The 19,824-nt window shown below is 38.9% G+C and overlaps 1 pseudogene; it reads right to left on the bottom strand.

The window, feature by feature from the left end:
* Positions 1 to 18,210: 18,210 nt before the first annotated feature.
* Positions 18,211 to 19,124, bottom strand: LOC123335291 (annotated as a pseudogene).
* Between the last annotated feature and the right edge of the window lie 700 nt (positions 19,125 to 19,824).

Genomic DNA, 19,824 nt, shown 5'->3' with positions numbered 1-19,824 from the left:
CAATGAATGTACATCTCTCTCTCTCTCTCTCTCTCTCTCTCTCTATATATATATATATATATATATATACACACACACACACATATATATTTATCTTGCCTCAAAACTTGAATTTTAAGGTATATGTGTACATCAGGAGACAGAGAGGGATTGGGGAGGGGGCAGAAAGAGAGAGAGCAATGGACACAAGAGGGAATAAAGACCTAACAAACTCAAATGTCTCCTGAGAGACTGTGGTAAAGAGGTTTCTTCAGTCTTGGTGACATTTCATGTGCTGTCCCCCCCCCCCCCAGATGTCCAGGAAAAATAATAACAAATAAAAAAATATTTATTCAAATGATAAAATAGTGATATCTGTATGACTTGAAACATTTGCAGATTGGATAGCCCAACAGAAGGTGAGCAAAAGGACTGAGCCAACATTTCACAAATGGATGTATAGAAAGCATAACGAAATATGGATTGAATATTGACCTTCTTTAATATCAGGCAGCAATACTTATTTTTCTGGGGCTGCTTAATACCTATTTGACTAATTGGCTTTATAGGTCCGACAGCAGACAAGGCAAGACTCTCCCTTTTTCATATGTGGCATCACCTCTTTGTTATGCTTGGGTTTTTATCACTTTTCCCATAAGTCCTATGGGCACACTCTAGTCTAGTTCTGCTCTTCATTCAACAACTAATGATCTGTATGGTCCATCCACATAAAACCTACCCACAGTGTAACAATTCTACTCTTATCACTGAGTAACGTCCTTCGTATTAGTCGTCTGAGTACATTGAATTACACACACGTTTCTTTCATTTTACTCTGTCTTCCTAATCATAAAGCAAGATCCAAAACAGGAAGGAAATTCACCTGTTTTGCTCACCCTCACATTTTAATGAAGTGTGTGAATAGATGTGCACTTGAACCAAAAGTAATTTAGAAAAATGAAAAGCTAGTAAGTAAAACTATGACAAAGAGAATGAAACCAGGTTAAATAGTATGATTCTGAAGCAAGTGTAATAAACAAGATTAAATGAAGTATTGAAAATTAATTGAACTGTATATATAACAGTAATGATTCATGACATTGATATGGATTAATTACATTGACAGTGACCTACAAATAAAAATAATATGATATATTATATTCATAGAATGTTTTGGTATGTAATCTCCCTTCCACTCACCCGCCAATCTAACTAAAATATTCTTAAAATTTTTGGTCAAGAAAATGCCCCAAAAGTCAATTGAAAAGCAATCATTTGTTTAAAAAAAGTATTTGAAAGTCTATTTACTATAGAAAAAGTGACATGTAATATATGGGTATATAATAATAACAGGGAAATCAAAATTGTGACCACATACTCAAAGTTTTGCTCTAATCCAGTATATGACTTGAGAAAGCAACACAAAATCTCTTTCATATCATTCTCCTGTGGAAAATATATTTGTCAGTTTGGGACTGAGTGCTTCTGAACTAGGAGTCCTCTCTGACTTGTCTGGCAGAAAATGTAAAGAAAATGTTACAACATTTTAAGGAAAAAAAATGAAGATAGCAATGAATATTCAAAATACAGGTGTTCTTTAATTCAGGGTTCCCCAGAGTTGGCACAATTGACATTCTCAACCAGATCAGTATTTGAGGTGAGGGTCTGTCCTGTGCTTGTGGAATGTTTACAGCATCCCTGGCATTTATCAAGCTCTCAATATGTCACAGCTATAAAAGACTCTGGACATTGTTAGAGAGCCAGAATTTGAACTTCACTTTCTTATATTTTTGTAGTATTGATATACTAGAAATGCATAAAACATAATATAAATGATTGATAGATTTGACCACACAAAATTTATACAGACTCACAATTCCTCTCAAATACATCTGTACCTAATAAAATAACTAAATGGCAAACAATCAGGTGGTGAGAAGAAAAAAAAAAATTCCACTGTAAAAGTCGTAAAAGAATGCCTTCAATTCATTCTGCATCACTCCAAAGCTAATACCCAACAGCTTTAGGACTTCCCAGGTGGCACTAGTAGTAAAGAACCTCCCTGCCAATGCAGGAAATGTGAGAGATGCAGATTTGATCCCTGGGTCGGGAAGATCCCTTGGAGGAGGAAATGGCAATCTACTCCACTATTCTTGCCTGGGAAATCCCATGGACTGAGGAGCCTGGTGGTTTGCAATCCATAAGATTGCAAAGAGTTGGACAAAACTGAACCAACTTAGAAAACACACATGCACAATATCTTTCACCCCAATTAGTTAATAAAATATTGGGCATAAGTTCTACTTTTACTGGAAACTCTTTATGCCTCTCATCCCTCTTCTCTTTGGGCTTCTATTCCATTCCACTGAACATTGTTATTGAATTCAACATCCACTTTTCTTTCTAGCATCATAAAATGTATTGATATTTTAATCAACCAAGCAAACAGCCATAGGGGTCTCTGGACTCTGAGTTAGGATGAGTTGTTTCTAATGTAAATTTTTTTGGATTTCATTTTTTTTAATTTTATTTTATTTTTAAACTTTACATAATTGTATTAGTTTTGCCAAATCTGAACATTTTTAGCAGGATCTTTTACTGGAGATCAGTGGAGAAATAACTCCAGAAAGAATGAAGGGATGGAGCCAAAGCGCTGGGAGGGATTAGGGGCAAGAGGAGAAGGGGACGACAGAGGATGAAATGGCTGGATGGCATCACTGACTCGATGGACGTGAGTCTCAGTGAACTCCGGGAGTTGGTGATGGGCAGGGAGGCCTGGTGTGCTGCGATTCATGGGGTCACAAAAAGTCGGACAGGACTGAGCGACTGATCTGATCTGATCTGATTTGAGGTCTCAGACTCACCTGCATGGGACTATGAACAGAGGGCTCCTTATGGAAGTCTGAATCCCTTCTGGTTGGATGATGGTGGAGACTGAAGCTCTGTCTTCAGATGAGAGAGCAGGAAGGAGGGGTCAAGAATTGGTTCTTTACTCAGACCTAGGACTCCAAATGCAACAGTTAGTCTACTCCACACCCAGGCTGTACAAGCTCAGGGATGCAGCAGAGAAGGCATTTACAACTCTGTAAATGTGCTCATTAGGTACATTTCCCTCTTGATAAATGACCTACTGGCATATGAAGTCCCTGTGGGACTTGGTCTGGACAAAAGGTTTTGTTTTGTTTTGTTTTTTCCAGTTCATTCTCTATTCCCAGGAGACCAGGTTATAAGCCATGCAAATTCAGTTTTTATTAATCCTTCTCCATGATCTCTACTCCTTCCAGAGTCTAAACTCCCAGCATCTTATCCCAACCCCAACTTTGAGTTTTCTCCAGTAAGTCAGACTGAAGCAACTGTCTTGGATAGTTCTCTTTGCTGGTCAGTGCATTGACATTTTGTAAGGACACAGCCCATAATATTCTTATAAAAATTTTATTTCCCTCTTTATATGAGGGACTAGTTTGCTTCTTTAATGCAAAACATTGGGCAGTGAGCTCTTTGGTTTCTCGTGTGTGTGTGTGTGTGTGTGCTCAGTCGCTCAGTTTGTCTCCTCTTTGAGAACCCACGAACTGTAGCTCATCAGGCTTCTCTGACCATGGAATTTTCCAGGCAAGAATATTGGAGTGGGTTGCCATTCCCTACTCTAGGTGATCTTCCCAATCCAGGGATCAAATTCTTGTCTCTTGTGTCTGCTGCATTGACAGGCAGATTCTTCACCATTGCACCACCTGGGAAGCTCAGTTAAAACTATTAAGAATTCCATACTTATATCTGAAGTAAATAGTTGTCATTTATCCCCTCATTATAAAATATTTTAACCCATCTTAGCACATTGTATGGGTTGTCTGTTTAGAGAAGCTTATTCTGTGAAGTATCAACAATATAGCATATCCTCCAGTCCCCATTTTAGAAATGAGATTCAGAGACATTTAATATTCTGCTTAAATTTTTAAAATTTCTAATAGGTTAACTTACATAAAGAAAAATAAAGGTAAATGATAAAATAAATTAGCAAATTATTATCCTTATGATGAGATTAACTTGAATTATGCTCATTGGTATGAGTAATGGCAATGGTTCTCTACATGTTGAAAAGAGAGTAAAAAGTGGTGTCAGAGATAGATTTGAAGGTGCTATGATGTTGGCTTTGAAAATGGAAGGACCATAAGACAAGGCATGAAGGTGCCCCTAGATAGTGATCTAGGAAGGTAATGCCTTCTTCCCTGGAGTGTCCAGATGGGTCTCAGCTCTCCCAGATATCTTCTGTTCAATCCAATGCAAGGAATATCCACATCTGATCTCTAGAGCTTTAATTTTTAAAGCCATTAGTGTAGTAATGCATTACTGAGAGACAGCTTGATTCAGTTCTTTAGTTTCCCCTGGATAAAGGTATTTTGTAGTGGAACCCCACTTCAACCCCATTGAAGAAGAGAATTAGAAGCTATTTGAAATACTTGTCTTATTTACTGGTTCATTTATGGGCTCCCCAGGTGGCACAGTGGTAAAGAATCCACCTGCCAATGCAGAAGACACAGGAGACTCGGGTTCAATCTCTTGGTTGGAAAGATTCCCTAGAAGAGAAAATGGCAACCCACTCCAGTACTCTTGCCTAGAGATTTCCATGGACAGAGAAGCCTGGCAAGCTACAGTCCTTGGGGTCACAAAGAGTAGGACATGACTGAACCTGTGTGCACACACTGGTTACATAAATGTAAATGCAATTTTATTTTGAGGGGTTAAGATATAAAAAGTAATTCATATCAAAGATAAGGTGTCATACTCTTTTAAATGTTATTATCTATATTTCTACATTATTTAAATTCCATATTAATAAATACATTCATTATTTTCATTTTATTACTGTCCATTTACTGTAAAGGTTATTCTCAATATAATATATGGGAATATATATGGGTCTGTGTGTATGTACATGTTTGTGTGTGAGTGTGCTTTTTAAAATAAAATATATACAGATAATGCACACATATACATACACCCCTTACCCTTAAATGTATTCTTTGGACTATACAAGTATTTTTACAGTTTTCATTTCTTTTCTAATAGCATCCCTTTTCTGCATGGCCTTCAGAAGTAAAGAAACAGAATGTTTGGGCATTCCCTTTATAGTAATTACATAACAAGGCAGAAAATCTTATAGTATACTTCCTCAGGTTGGCTTTCTTTGGGGTAAAGAATCTATCTGACAATGCAGGTTTGATCCCTGGCTTGGGAAGATCCCCTGGAGAAGGAAATAGCAACTGACTCCAGTGTTCTTCCTGGGAGAATCCCATAGACAGAGGAGCATGGTGGGCTACAGTCCAGGGAGCCTCAGGGTCAGACACAACTGTGTGATTAACACACAAAGGGAAATTAGAAAGAAAAAAAAAAAAAACACTTGGCACTCATAGATATAACAAAACTTAAGAGGATATTTAAATTTTAAAAAAAGAGTAAGGGGGAGGAGCGAAGATGGAGGAGGAATAAGACAGGGAGACCATTTTCTCCCCCACAAATTCATCAAAAGAACATTTAAAAGCTGAGTAAATTCCACAAAACAACTTCTGAATGCCTGCAGAGGACATCAGGCACCCAGAAAAGCAGCCCATTGTCTTCGAAAGGAGGTAGGAAAAAATAGAAAAGATAAAAAAAGAGACAAAAGAGGTAGGGACGGAGCTCCATCCCGGGAAGGGAGTCTTAAAAAGAGGGAAGTTTCCAAACACCAGAAAACACTCTCACTGCCGAGTCTGTGCCAAGCCTTGGAAGCACAGAGGGCAACATAACAAGGAGGAAAAATAAATAAACAATTAAAACCTACAGATTACGAGCCCAAAGGTAACTCCCCCAGTAGAGAAGCAGTGCAGATGCCTGCACCCGCCACTAGCAAGTGGAGGCTGGGCAGGGAGGCACGGGTTGCATCACTTAGAGTGAGGATCTGGCCTGAATGCCCCGAGCGCTATCTGAGCGAACTAACTTGTGCTAGCAAAACAGACTGTGGAATAACTACCACGCAAAAAGCCAACCCTAACCTAAGACATAGCCAGGCCCACGCACAGAACAAAGGACTGAACAGAGATAGCAGGCTGCAGACCATCCCCCTCTGGTGACAGGCAGCCAGAGCTGGAAGGGGGCAATTGCAGCCCCAGAGAGACATTATCTACAAAACTGTAAGCAGGCTTCTTTGCTAACCAAGACTTCTTGGGTTTCTAGATGATCAACATCCGCCTGAGAAGGTGCGCTGGTTGTACACCCAGAAAACCAAGCGGCAGGGAGGTGATAAGTCAAAGCCACTGTGATCCCTAAACACCTCATCACCTGAGCTGCTCGAACCTGGGAAGGGCACAAAACGCAGGCCCAACCTAGTCTGCGCCTCTGAGGACTACCTGAATGCCTGAATCTGAGCGGCTTAGACCTGGGAGGTGCATGCAGCCCAGGGACGGCCTCAGATGGTTCCCAGAGGAGCAACCTAGAGCCTGAGCAGTGTGGGCAGGGAGAGTATACGCACCATGAGCGGGGGCAGGCCCAATGTGGCTGAGGCACTGTGAGCACACGCCAGTATTATTTGTTTGCAGCGTCCCTCCCTCCCCATAGCACGACTGAACAAGTGAGCCTAAAAAAAAAAAAAAAGTGTCCACCACCTCCCTCTTTGTGTCAGGGTGGAAATCAGACACTGAAGACAGCAACAAACAGAAGAAGCTAAAACAGAGGGAACCGCCTTGGAAGCAACAGCTGCAATAGATTAAAACCCTGTAGTTAGTACCAACTACATAGGAAGGGGCCTATTCAGTTCAGTTCAGTTGCTCAGTCGTGTCCTACTCTTTGCAACCCCATGACTCGCAGCACACCAGGCCCCTGTCCATTACCAACTCCCAGAGTTCACCCAGACTCACTTTCATTGAGTCAGTGATGCCATCCAGCCATCTCATCCTCTGTCGTCCCCTTTTCCTTCAGCCCTCAATCCCTCCCAGCATCACAGTCTTTTCCAGTGAGTCAACACTTCGCATGAGGTGGCCAAAGTACTGGAGTTTCAGCTTTAGCATCATTCCTTCCAAAGAAATCCCAGGGCTGATCTCCTTAGAATGGACTGGTTGGATATCCTTGCAGCCCAAGGGACTCTCAAGAGTCTTCTCCAACACCACACTTCAAAAGCATCAATTCTTCAGTGCTCAGCCTTCTTCACAGTCCAACTCTCACATCCATACATGACCACAGGAAAAACCATAGCCTTGACTAGACGAACCTTTGTTGGCAAAGTAATGTCTCTTCTTTTCAATATGCTATCTAGGTTGGTCATAACTTTTCTTCTAAGGAGTAAGTGTCTTTTAATTTAATGGCTGCATTCACCATCTGCAGTGATTTTGGAGCCCAGAAAAATAAAGTCTGACACTGTTTCCACTGTTTCCCCATCTATTTCCCATGAAGTGATGGGACTGGATGCTATGATCTTCATTTTCTGAATGTTGAGATTTAAGCCAACTTTTTCACTCTCCTCTTTCATTTTCATCAAGAGGCTTTTTAGTTCCTCTTCACTTTCTGCCATAAGGGTGGTGTCATCTGCATATCTGAGGTTATTGATATTTCTCCCAGCAATCTTGATTCCAGCTTGTGCTTCTTCCAGTCCAGCATTTCTCATGATGTACTCTGCACCGGAGTTAAATAAGCAGGGTGACAATATACAGCCTTGACATAATCCTTTTCCTATTTGGAACCAGTCTGTTGTTCCATGTCCAGTTCTAACTGTTGCTTCCTGACCTGCATACAAATTTCTCAAGAGGCAGATCAGGTGGTCTGGTATTCCCATCTCTTTCAGAATTTTCCACACTTTATTGTGATCCACACAGTCAAAGGCTTTGGCATAGTCAATAAAGCAGAAATAGATGTTTTTTCTGGAACTCTCTTGCTTTTTCCATGATCCAGCGGATGTTGACATTTTGATCTCTGGTTCCTTTGCCTTTTCTTTCTTTTTTTTTTTTTTTTAAATTTTATTTTATTTTTAAACTTTACATAACTGTTATTAGTTTTGCCAAATATCAAAATGAATCCGCCACAGGTATACATGTGTTCCCCATCCTGAACCCTCCTCCCTCCTCCCTCCCCATTCCATCCCTCTGGGTCGTCCCAGTGCACCAGCCCCAAGCATCCAGTATCATGCATCGAACCTGGACTGGCAACTCATTTCATACATGATATTTTACATGTTTCAATGCCATTCTCCCAAATCTTCCCACCCTCTCCCTCTGCCACAGAGTCCATAAGACTGTTCTATACATCAGTGTCTCTAGCTTGAACATCAGGAAGTTCACGGTTCACGTATTGCTGAAGCCTGGCTTGGAGAATTTTGAGCATTACTTTACTAGTGTGTGAGATGAGTGCAATTGTGCGGTAGTTTGAGCATTCTTTGGCATTGCCTTTCTTTGGGATTGAAATGAAAACTGACCTTTTCCAGAAGGGGCCTATAGATCTTGAGAAATATAAGCAGGAGCAAGAAACTAGCCGAAAATGAACTGACCCCACGATACCCACAACAACACCAGAGAAAGTCTTATATATATATTTTTACTATTTTTACAATCATTCATTTTTTTAAATTTTTTAAGAAATTTAAAATCTTGTATTACTCCTTTAATTTTCACTTTCATAACCTACTATTACTTTGCAGAAAAAAAATACTTTATTTTTTAAAAAGCAAACTTCATATATGTATTTTTTGTAATTTTTGTGACTTTGTGTTTTTTTCTTCTTCTTCTTTTCTTTAACATTGTATTTTTGAAACTCCAAACTCTACTCTAGATTTTTAATTTTTGCTTTTTGGTATTTGTTATCAGTTTTGTACCTATTTTTTTAAATAATTTTTGTAACTTTTTTTTCTCTCTTTCTTTTTCTTCTTTTCTTTAACACTGTATTTCTGAGATTCAAAACTCTACTCTATATTTTTAATTTTTGCTTTTTGGTATATGTTATCAATTTTGTACCTATATTTTCTTTGTAATTTTTGTGACTTTTTTTAATCTTTATTTTTCTTCTTCTTTTCTTTAACATTGCATTTTTGAAATTCCAAACTTTACTCTAGATTTTTAATTTTAGCTTTTTGGTATATGTTATCAATTTTGTACCTATATTTTTTAAAATAATGTTTGTGACTTTTTTTTCTCTTTCTTTTTCTTCTTATTTTCTTTAACATTGTATTTTTGAAATTACAAACTCTACTCTAGATTTTTAATTTTAGCTTTTTGGTATTTGTTATCAATTTTGTACATTTAATAACCCAATCTTCAGTCCCCATTTTTACTAGGGAGCGAGATTACTGGCTTGACTGTTCTCTCCCCTTTGGACTCTCCTTTTTCTCCACCAAGTCGCCTGTGTCTCCTCCCTAACCCCTCTCTGTTCTACCCAACTCTGTGAAATTCTGTGTGTTACAGATGCTGGAGAACACTTAGGGAACTGATTACTGGCTGGATCTGTCTCTCTCCTTTTCATTCCCTGCTTTTACCTTCCTGGCCACCTCTGTCCCCTTCCTCCCCCTTCTCTTCTCTGTATAACTCTGTGAACATCTCTGAGCAGTCCATTTATGGAGTGCACATAAGGAAGTGATTACTGGCTAGCCTGCTCTCTCCTCTATTGATTCCACCTCATCTCATTCGGGTCTCCTCTAACTCCCTCCTCCCTCTTCTCTTCTCCATGTAACTCTGTGAATCTCTCCGGGTGTCCCTCATTGTGGAGAATCTTTTCATCTTTAACCTAGATGTTTTATCAATGGTGCTGTAGAGAAGGAGAAGTTTTGAAACTACTGCAAAAATAAGACTGAAAACCAGAAGCAGGAGGCTTACGTCCAAACCCTGACTCCAGGGTACTCCTGACTCCAAGGAACATTAATTGACAGGAGCTCATCAAACGCCTCAACACCTACACTGAAACCAAGCACCACGCAAGGGCCAACAAGTTCCAGAGCAAGACATACCATGCAAATTCTCCAGCAACACAGGAACACAGCCCTGAGCTCCAATATACAGGCTGCCCAAAGTTACTACAAAACCATAGACATTTCATAACTCATTACTGGACACTTCATTGCACTCCAGAGAGAAGAAATCCAGCTTCACCCACCAGAACACCTACACAAGCTTCCCTAACCAAGAAACCTTGATAAGCCACCTGTACAACCCCACCCACAGTGAGGAAACTCCACAATAAAGAGAACTCCACAAATTGCCAGAATACAGAAAGAACACCCCAAACTGAGCAATATAAACAAGATGAAGAGACAGAGGAATACCCAGCAGGTAAAGGAACACGATAAATGCCCACCAAACCAAACAAAAGAGGAAGAGATAGGGAATCTACCTGATAAAGAATTCCGAATAATGATAGTGAAAATGATCCAAAATCTTGAAATCAAAATGGAATCACAGATAAATAGCCTGGAGACAAGGATTGAGAAGATGCAAGAAAGGTTTAACAAGGACCTCGAAGAAATAAAAAAAAGTCAATATATAATGAATAATGCAATAAATGAGATCAAAAACAGTCTGGAGGCAACAAATAGTAGAATAACAGAGGCAGAAGATAGGATTAGTGAATTAGAACATAGAGTGGTAGAAATAAATGAATCAGAGAGGGAAAAAGAAAAACAAATTAAAAGAAATGAGGACAATCTCAGAGACCTCCAGGACAATATTAAACTGTACAACATTCAAATCATAGGAGTCCCAGAAGAAGAAGACAAAAAGAAAGACCATAGGAAAATACTTGAGGAGATAATAGTTGAAACTTCCCTAAAATAGGGAAGGAAATAATCACCCAAGTCCAAGAAACCCAGAAAGTCCCAAACAGGATAAACCCAAGGCGAAACACCCCAAGACACATATTAATAAAGTAACAAAGATCAAACACAAAGAACAAATATTAAAAGCAGCAAGGGAAAAACAACAAATAACACACAGGGGAATTCCCATAAGGATAACAGCTGATCTTTCAATAGAAACTCTTCAAGCAAGGAGGGAATGGCAAGACATACTTAAAGTGATGAAAGAAAATAACCTACAGCCCAGATTACTGTACCTGCAAAGATCTTATTCAAATATGAAGGAGAAATCAAAAAGCTTTACAGAAAAGCAAAAGTGGAGACAATTCAGCACCACCAAACCAGCTCTCCAACAAATATTAAAGGATATTCTCTAGACAGGAAATATAAATATGGTGTATAAACTTGAACCCAAAACAATAAAGTAAATGACAATGGGATCATGCTGCTGCTGCTGTTAAGTCGCTTCAGTCGTGTATGACTCTGTGCGATGCCAGAGACAGCAGTCCACCAGGTTCTACCGTCCCTGGGATTCTCCAGGCAAGAACACTGGAATGGGTTGCCATTTCCTTTTCCAATGCATGAAAGTGAAAAGTGAAAGTGAAGTTGCTCAGTCGTGTCTGACTCCTAGCGACCTCATGGACTGCAGCCCATCAAGCTCCTCCATCCATGGGATTCTCCAGGCAAGAGTACTGGAGTGGGGTGCCATAATTACCTTAAACGTAAATGGGTTGAATGCCCCAACCAAAAGACAAAGACTGGCTGAATGGATACAAAAACAAGACCCCTACATATGTTGTCTACAAGAGACCCTCCTCAAAACAGGGGACACATACAGACTGAAAGTGAAGGGCTGGAAAAAGATTTTCCATGCAAATAGGGACCAAAAGAAAGCAGGGGTAGCAATACTTATATCAGATAAAATAGACTTTAAAACAAAGGCTGTGAAAAGAGACAAAGAAGGTCACTACATAATGATCAAAGGGTCAATCCAAGAAGAAGATATAGCAATTATAAATATATATGCACCCAACATAGGAGCATCGCAATATGTAAGACAAATGCTAACAAGTATGAAAGGGGAAATTAACAATAACACAATAATAGTGGGAGACTTTAATACCCCACTCACACCTCTGCATATATCAACTAAACAAAAAATTAAGTAGGAAACACAAACTTTAAATGATACAATAGACCAGTTAGACCTAATTGATATCTATAGGACATTTCACCCCCCAAAAATGAATTTCACCTTTTTCTCAAGCGCACACGGAACCTTCTCCAGGATAGATCACATCCTGGCCACAAATCTAGCCTTGGTAAATTCAAAAAAATTGAAATCATTCCAAGCATATTTTTGACCACAATGCAGTAAGATTAGATCTCAATTACAGGAGAAAAACTAATAAAAAATTTCAACATATGGAGGCTGAACAACACGCTGCTGAATAACCAACAAATCACAGAAGAAATCAAAAAAGAAATCAAAATTTGCATAGAAATGAATGAAAATTAAAACACAGCAAGCCAAAACCTGTGGGGCACTGTAAAAGCAGTGATAAGAGGTAAGTTCATAGCAATACAGGCATACCTCAAGAAACTAGAAAATAGCCAAATAAATAACTTAACTCTACACCTAAAGCAACTAGAAAAGGAAGAAATGAAGAATCCCAGGGTTAGTAGAAGGAAAGAAATCTTAAAAATTAGGGCAGAAATAAATGCAAAAGAAACAAAAACGACCATAGCAAAAATCAACAAAGCCAAAAGCTGGTTATTTGAAAGGATAAATAAAATTGACAAAACATTAGCCAGACTCATCAAGAAACAAAGGGAGAAAAATCAAATCAATAAAATTAGAAATGAAAATGGAGAGATCACAACAGACAACACAGAAATACAAAGGATCATAAGAGACTATTACCAGCAATTATATGCCAATAAAATGGACAACGTGGAAGAAATGGACAAATTCTTAGAAAAGTACAACTTTCCAAAACTCAACCAGGAAGAAATAGAAAATCTTAACAGACCCATCACAAGCATGGAAATTGAAACTGTAACAGAAATTTTCCAGCAAACAAAAGCCCAGGTCCAGACGGCTTCACAGCTGAATTCTACCAAAATTTTAGAAAAGAGCTAACACCTATCCTACTCAAACTCTTCCAGAAAATTGCAGAGGAAGGTAAACTTCCAAACTCATTCCATCAGGCCACCATCACCCTAATACCAAAACCTGACAAAGATGCCACAAAAAAAGAAAACTACAGGCCAATATCACTGATGAACATAGATGCAAAAACCCTTAACAAAATTCTAGCAATCAGAAACCAACAACACTTAAAAAGATCATACACCATGACCAAGTGGACTTTACCCCAGGGATGCAAGGATTCTTCAATATCCACAAATCAATCAATGTAATATACCACATTAACAAATTAAAAAATAAAAGCTATATGATTATCTCGATAGATGCAGAGAAAGCCTTTGACAAAATTCAACATCCATTTATGATAAAAACTCTCCAGAAAGCAGGAATACAAGGAACATACCTCAACATTATAAAAGCTATATATGACAAACCCACAGCAAATGTTACCCATCATTGGTGAAAAATTGAAAGCATTTCCCCTAAAGTCAGGAACAAGACAAGGATGCCCACTTTCACCATTACTATTCAACATAATTTTGGCCGTTTTGGCCCACAGCAAGCAGAGCAGAAAAAGAAATAAAATTAATCCAAATTGGAAAAGAAGAAGTAAAACTCTCACTGTTTGCAGATGACATGATCCTCTACAAAGAAAATCCTAAACACTCCACCAGAAAATTACTAGAACTAATCAATGAATATAGTACAGTTGCAGGATGTAAAATCAACACACAGAAATCCCTTGCATTCCTATACACTAATAATGAGAAAATAGAAAGAGAAATTAAGGAAACAATTCCATTTACCATTGCAATGAAAAGAATAAAATACTTAGGAATATATCTACCTAAAGAAACTAAGACCTTTATATAGAAAACTATAAAACAATGGTGAAACAAATCAAAGAGGACACTAATAGATGGAGAAATATATCATGTTCATGGATTGGAAGGATCAATATAGTGAAAATGTGTATACTACCCAAAGCAATCTATAGATTCAATGCAACCCTATCAAGCTACCAACAGTATTCTTCACAGAGCTAGAACAAATAATTTCACAATTTGTATGGAAATACGAAAAAACTCGAATAGCCAAAGCAATCTTGAGTGGGAAGAATGGAACTCAAAGAATCAACCTGCCTGTCTTCTGGCTCTACTACAAAGCCACAGTTATCAAGACAGTATGGTACTGGCACAAAGACAGAAATATAGATCAATAGAACAAAATAGAAAGCCTAGAGATTAATCCACACACCTATGGACACCTTATCTTTGACAAAGGAGGCAAGAATATACAATGGATTAAAGACAATCTCTTTCACAAGTGGTGCTGGGAAAACTGGTCAACCACTTGTAAAAGAATGAATCTAGAACACTTTCTAACACCATACACAAAAATAAACTCAAAATGGATTGAAGATCTCAATGTAAGACCAGAAACTATAAAACTCCTAGAGGAGAACATAGGCAAAACACTCTCCGACATACATCCTCTATGACCCATCTCCAGGAATATTGGAAATTAAAGCAAAAATAAACAAATGGGACCTAATTAAACTTAAAAACTTCTGCACAACAAAAGATACTATAAGCAAGGTGAAAAGACAGCCTTCAGAATGGGAGAAAATAATAGCAAATGAAACAACTGACAAACAACTAATCTCAAAAATATACAAGCAACTCCTACAGCTCAATTCCAGAAAAATAAATGACCCAATCAAAAAATGGGCCAAAGAACTAAATAAACATTTCTCCAAAGAAGACATACAGATGGCTAACAAAGACATGAAAAGATGCTCAACATCATTCATTATCAGAGAAATGCAAATCAAAACCACTATGAGGTACCATTTCACACCAGTCAGAATGACTGCAATCCAAAAGTCTACAAGTAATACATGCTGGAGAGGGTGTGGAGAAAAGGGAACCCTCTTGCACTGTTGGTGGGAATGCAAACTAGTACAGCCACTATGGAGAACAGTGTGGAGATTCCTTAAAAACCTGGAAATAGAACTGCCTTATGACCCAGCAATCCCACTGCTGGCCATACACACTGAGGAAACCAGAATTGAAAGAGACACGTGTACCCCAATGTTCATCTCAGCACTGTTTATAATAGCCAGGACATGGAAGCAACCTAGATGTCCATCAGCAGATGAATGGATAAGAAAGTTGTGGTACATATACACAGTGGAGTATTAGCCAGCCATTAAAAAGAATACATTTGAATCAGTTCTAATGAGGTGGATGAAACTGGAGACTATTATACAGAGTGAAGTAAGCCAGAAACAAAAACACCAGTACAGTGTACTAACACATAAATATGGAATTTAGAAAGGTTATGGTAACAATAACCTTAGAAATTTATAGTCTTATGGACTCTGTGGGAGATGGAGAGGGTGGGAAGATTTGGGAGAATGGCATTGAAACATGTAAAATATCATGTATGAAATGAGTCGCCAGTCCATGTTGGATGCACGATACTGGATGCTTGGGGCTGGTGCACTGGGACGACCCAGAGGGATGGAATGGGGAGGGAGGAGGGTTCAGGATGGGGAACACATGTATACCTGTGGTGGATTCATTTTGATATTTGGCAAAACTAATACAGTTATGTAAAGTTTAAAAATAAAATAAAATAAAATTAAATTAAAAAAAAAAAAAAGAAAGGTTATGATAACAATAACCCTGTATATGAAACAACAAAAGAGACACTGATATATAGAACAGTCTTTTGGACTCTGTGGGAGAGGGAGAGGGTGGAATGATTTGGGAGAATGGCATTGAAACATGTATAGTATCATATATGAAATGAGTCGCCAGTCCAGGTCGATGCACGATACTGGATGCTTGGGGCTGGTGCACTGGGACGACCCAGAGGGATGGTACAGGGAGGGAGGAGGTAGGAGGGTTCAGGATGGGGAACACATGTATACCTGTGGCGGATTCATGTTGATATATGGCAAAACCAATACAATATTGTAAAGTTAAAAAATAAAATAAAATTTAAAAAATTAAAAAAAGAATGGAACTGTCTTAAAAGAAATGTTGAAAGAAGCTCTTCTACCAGAAACAAAAAGGCAAAAATACACAAAACATATATATATATATGTAAAACAGAATATCATTGTTGTTGTCAATTAGTTGCTAAGTCAAGTCTGACTCTTTGTGATCCCATGGACTGCAGCCTGCCAGGCTCCTCTGTCCATGGGATTTTCCAAATAAGAACACTTGAGTGTGTTGCCATTTGCTTCTGCAGGGGATATTCCCAACCCAAGGATCAAACGTGTGTCTCCTGCTTGGCAGTCGGATTCTTTTTAACACTGAGTTGCCTGGGAAGGTGAATATTATTCATCCATGAAGTTCATATTTTAAGAATGAAATCCTGTCATTTGTAGCAGTGTGGAAGGACCTAAAGAATGTTATGCTAAGTCCGACAGAGAAAGACAAATACTGTATTATATCACTTATATGTAGAATCTAAAAGATAATGGTGTTGGGCAAGTTAGGGGAATGGTATTAAGATATACAAACTGCTGTAAAATAAATGAGCAACAAGTATGCCTTGTATAGCACACATAACTACAGCCATTTTCTTCTAACATCGTTTAATGAAATATAATCTGAGGACTTCCATGGTGATCCAATGGTTAAGAATTCACCTTCCAATGCAGGGGACATGGTTTGGTCCCTGTTCAAGGATCTGATAGCCCACATGCTGTGGGAAAACTAAGCCCTTGTGCCACAACTTTTGAGCCCATGCCCTGCAATGAAGATTCTACATGCCACGACTAGGACTTGACACAGACAAATAAACAAATAAATATGTTTTAAAAGAAATATAATTTGTAAAAATGTTGAATAACTTTGATGTACACTTGAAACTAATATTGGAAATCAACTATATCTTAAAAATCAGAAAAAAAAAAAGAATCAAAAAGCATTACCTTGGAGACTCCACATGGAGACATGTATTTGATAAACTACTTTTGCCAGTGACAATGGTAGGAATCGTGGACCCAGACCTGAAAAAGATGATAGATTCCTAATGATAAAAATAAAATTTATTGAAACCCTGTGAAATACACTGAATGTAGAGTCTAGGATATTAGGAAAAACAGTTAACGTAGTGACCCACGAGGGAATGATATAAACAAAAGTGAAATTCTGTGGGCTGAGATTTTCCTTTCTATAAAAATAGCAAAAGGTGTCCTAGAGTATATTTTTGCCACAGGAGTGGTAAAAAGCTTGACTATCCTTTTAGTACAGCAAAAGAAGAAGACTTGTTACTATGTATTTTATTTCAGAATAAGTTGTTCTTAAGAAATCCGGCTAAGCATACCATAAACAGTAATTTCCCAATTGTTCTGATCTACGTTTGAGAATAAATTTGAGTGGGAAAACCAAAAAATGGAAAAGCTTATGAAAATGGGAGAGATCACAAAGCCTAATCAAGTGAGCTTTGTAAAGGTCTATGTGAAGAGTTGAATCATTGGAAAAGACTCTGATGCTGTGAGGAATTGAGGGAAGGAGGAGAAGGGGACGATAGAGGATGAGATGGCTGTATGGCATCACTGACTCAATGGACATGAGTTTGGGTGAACTCCGGGAGTTGGTGATGGACAGGGAGCCCTGGCGTGCTGCAATTCATGGGGTCGCAGAGTCAAGCATGACTGAGCACCTGAACTGAACTGAACTGAACTGATATAGTCAAAGCTATGATCTTTCCAGTAGTCATGTAGGGAAGTGACAGCTGGACCAGAAAGAAGGCTGAGTGTTGAAGAATTGATGTTTTCAAATTGTGGTGCTGGAGAAGGCTCTTGAGAATTCTTTGGACTGCAAGGAGATCCATCCAGTCAATCCAAAGGAAATCAACTCAAAATAATCATTGGAAGGACTGATGCTTAAGCTAAAGCTCCAATACTTTGGCCACCTGAGGCAAAGAGATAACTCATTGTTAAAGTTCCTGATGCTGGGAAAGAGGGAGGGCAGGAGGAGAAGGGGGCAACAGAAGATGAGATGGTTGAATGGCATCACTGACTCAATGGACATGAGTTTGAACAAACTCTGGGAGATAGTGAAGGACAGGGAAGCCTGGCATGCTGCAGTCCATTGAGTCGTAAAGAGTTGGACATGATTTAGCAACTGAACAGCAACAAAGTGTATGGAGGACCTGAAGTCAAAGAAAGGTAAATTACAAGAAGTAAATTGAAGGAGAAATTTCTGCTTTATCAAACTGCCAAAGGTCTGTAATTTCTGGCTCTGAGGCTTCGAACATTTCAAGCTTCAACTGTAAGCCCTTCTTCAGCCCAGGAAAATTTGCTATTTATAATTGCTATTTTAATGAATGTTTTCAGAGCCCTCTTTATGTCTTTGTTCCTCAAACTGTAGATGAAAGGGTTCAGCATGGGTGTGACCACAGTGTACATCACAGAGGCTGTTTTACTTGCATGTGAGCTGTGGGTAGCAGCAGAGCTAAGGTACACTCCTAAGCCTGTACAATAAAATAAGGAGACAACTGACAGGTGATATGCACAGGTGGGGAATGCTTTATACTTCCCCTAAGCTGATGCAATTCTATGTATGGAGGAAACCAACTTAGAATAAGATTAAAAGATACCAACAAGGGGAATACTACCCAACAGCCCAGCTGCAAATTCCAACACCATGTCATTAAGAAAGTTGTCAGAACAAGCAAGATAAACTAACTGTTTGAGTTCACAAATATAGTGAGGGATTTTCACCTCGTTACAGAAGGACAGCCTCAATGCCATTAAGGTTCCTAACAAGGAACGCAGGACACTGATGACCCAGCTAACCAGAACCAGAATTCCACAGAGCTAGGAGTTCATGATGACCACCTAGTGCAGGGGGTGGCAGATGTCCAAAAAGTGGTCATAGGCCATTGCTGGCAGGAGGAAGTCATTCAAACCTGCAAATGGCATACAAAACACACACACACACACACACACACACACACACACACACACACCTGGGTGATACAGGCTTCATAGGTAATAACTTTGCTCTGTGTCTGGATGCTCCACAGCATCTTTGGGATGGTGGTGGAGGTGACACAGATGTTCACAAAGGACAGGTTAGAAAGGAAGAAGTACATGGGGGTGTGGAGGTGGGAATCTGAGCTGATGGCCAGGATGATGAGCAGGTTTCCAAATACAGTGTTCAGGCACATGGAAAGGAAAAACCCAAATATGAGGGGCTGCAGTATTGTTCCTTTGAAAAACTCAGAAGAAATTCTGAAACTCCTGTTTGGTTCCTTAGTGCCACCTTAGTGGTGGAGGTAACTCAAAAAAAAAAAAAAAAAAAAAAGGAAAAATAACACGACTAATTTTCACACAATCAGGCGTGTCTCACTTTGTTGAAATGCTATCATTTGCATCTTTCTGTCAAAAATTAATTTCAACATTTTATTCACAGTCCAGGTCCCCTTTATTGATTAATCTAATCATCTCTGGGCTTCCCTGGTGGCTCAGCAATAAAGAACCCACTTGCAATGCAGAAGATGCTGGTTTGACCCTGGGGTCAGAAAGATCCCCTGGAGAAGGGAATGGCAGCCCACTCCAGTCTTGCCTGGGAAATCCCATGGACAGAGGAGCCTGGTGGGCTACAGTCCATGGGGTGGCAAAGAGTCTGATATGACTTAGCGAGTAAACAACAACAACTTCATCTCTAATTAGAAAACTTTTTCTGCTTTTAGCATTTTCCCCAACATATTCAGCACATTTAATGAAAAACTATTTCCTTCATTTTGGGAATATAAGTTCAGTATAATGTTCCAGGTGCTGCCTAGGCAAAGATTGGAGCATTCTGAAAAATAAAAGCTCCTAAAAATCCAGCCGTGGAGAAAAAAAATCCATGACCAAATAAAAAAT

The sequence above is a fragment of the Bubalus bubalis genome, chromosome 9 (assembly GCF_019923935.1).
Source record: "Bubalus bubalis isolate 160015118507 breed Murrah chromosome 9, NDDB_SH_1, whole genome shotgun sequence".
NCBI classification, from domain to species: Eukaryota; Metazoa; Chordata; class Mammalia; order Artiodactyla; family Bovidae; genus Bubalus; species Bubalus bubalis.
Note: the sequence above shows the minus strand (reverse complement) of the source record. Positions and strands in the feature narration are given on the sequence as shown.